A 1,535-nucleotide genomic window follows, 5' to 3' on the forward strand; every position below is an offset into this window, starting at 1 on the left:
GTATTACAATTTTAATACAGTTTTTTCCTTTCTTAAAATGTGCATACATTTTTTGGCACCTTCTGTATATAGATTATTCAGGTAAAATCATGAATTTTACTTAGAAAATCCAAATTGCTCTAAAAAACTGAACAACAGTATTCTGTGTGATTTTTGCACATGGCGTGTGTGATTATGTCCATGAAAATGTCTGGCTTGTACCAGGCATTCTAGTGAGCCATGAACTAGTGCGACTAGTGAATAATGCCTCTGGTCTACACTTTGGGGACTAGGAAAATCCTACTTCGCTGAGACTCCTGAAAACAGCTCTGGGTTACAGGCTCTCCATGTTCTCACACATACCCTCCCCCTCAAGTCTGCGTGTCCTCAAGCCTTACCACTTCTTTATGACAGATGTTGCTATATAAGTCCATGCTTCTATTACGAAATATTTTTATTTAAAAATCTAAGATTGAAAGGATGATGACAAAGACTCAGTAAATGTAACCATTCCTATGAGTGTAACAGACACACACAGGCAAACACTGGTCAGATGCTTCCTCTACTGAATCACAGGGCCACGGAAAACCACAAGTTTGCACTTCAGAGTGGTTCTGAAATACTACCTACCCTCTGGTGTGCAAACTTAAAATACATGAGGCTTGGAGAAACTGTTCTAAAGTAACTTGCTGGACTAAGCTAGGTTTAGAAAGATGATCGGTAGAGGATAGGTAGCTCCAGGAGCTGCGACGGGAACTCAGTTCCCGAAACGCTCTTATCTTAGATGTTCCAGAAGTTTATGAGTCCTCCCCACTGCCCCTTTCAAATCTAATTACTTACTTAGTCTCTAGAGCTGCCTGAGTGTTAAGGTCAAAGGAAATCTTCTCAACATGTCCACACCATGGAAGTTTATGACACAGTGCAGGAAGTCTAAGAAGCTGCTGCTAGTCCAGACTCACAGTATGAAAAAGAACTTTGAATCTTTGACAATGGACTAATGGTTTCTTAAAAACAACTTTCCCCTTTTCAACTGGAGTAACACCCTAAATTATTGTAGGCTTTTTTGCTATTGGACAAATTATTTGCTACTGGACAAATTACCACAAAGTTAGTGACTCACAACAACCCTTATCATCCTGGAGGTTATAAGTCTGCAGTGAGTTTTACGGGACTACAAATCAAGGTGTTGGTACTGCCACCCTTCTGGTTCCTTCTGGAGGCCCTGAGGGGAAAATTAGTTTCCTTGCCGTTTTTAGCTTCTAGAGGCGCAGGCACTATTTGGGCTCATGTTCTCTTTATCACATGACTCCAACCTCTTGCTTCCATCATCAAATCTCTTACCACTCACTCTGATCTCCTGCCTCCCTCTTGTAAAGACCTTTGTGATTATACTGGATCCACCTTGATAATCCAGGATCATTTCCCCATCTCAAGATCCTTAACTTAATCACATCTGCAGTCTCTTTTACCATATCCATGGTAACAGGAATTAGGATGTGTACAGAGATTTTAAATTCAATAAAACACACTTATCTACAATAACTCATTTAATCCTT

The sequence above is a fragment of the Rhinolophus hipposideros genome, assembly GCF_964194185.1.
Source record: "Rhinolophus hipposideros genome assembly, contig: HAP1_SCAFFOLD_227, whole genome shotgun sequence".
NCBI classification, from domain to species: domain Eukaryota; kingdom Metazoa; phylum Chordata; class Mammalia; order Chiroptera; family Rhinolophidae; genus Rhinolophus; species Rhinolophus hipposideros.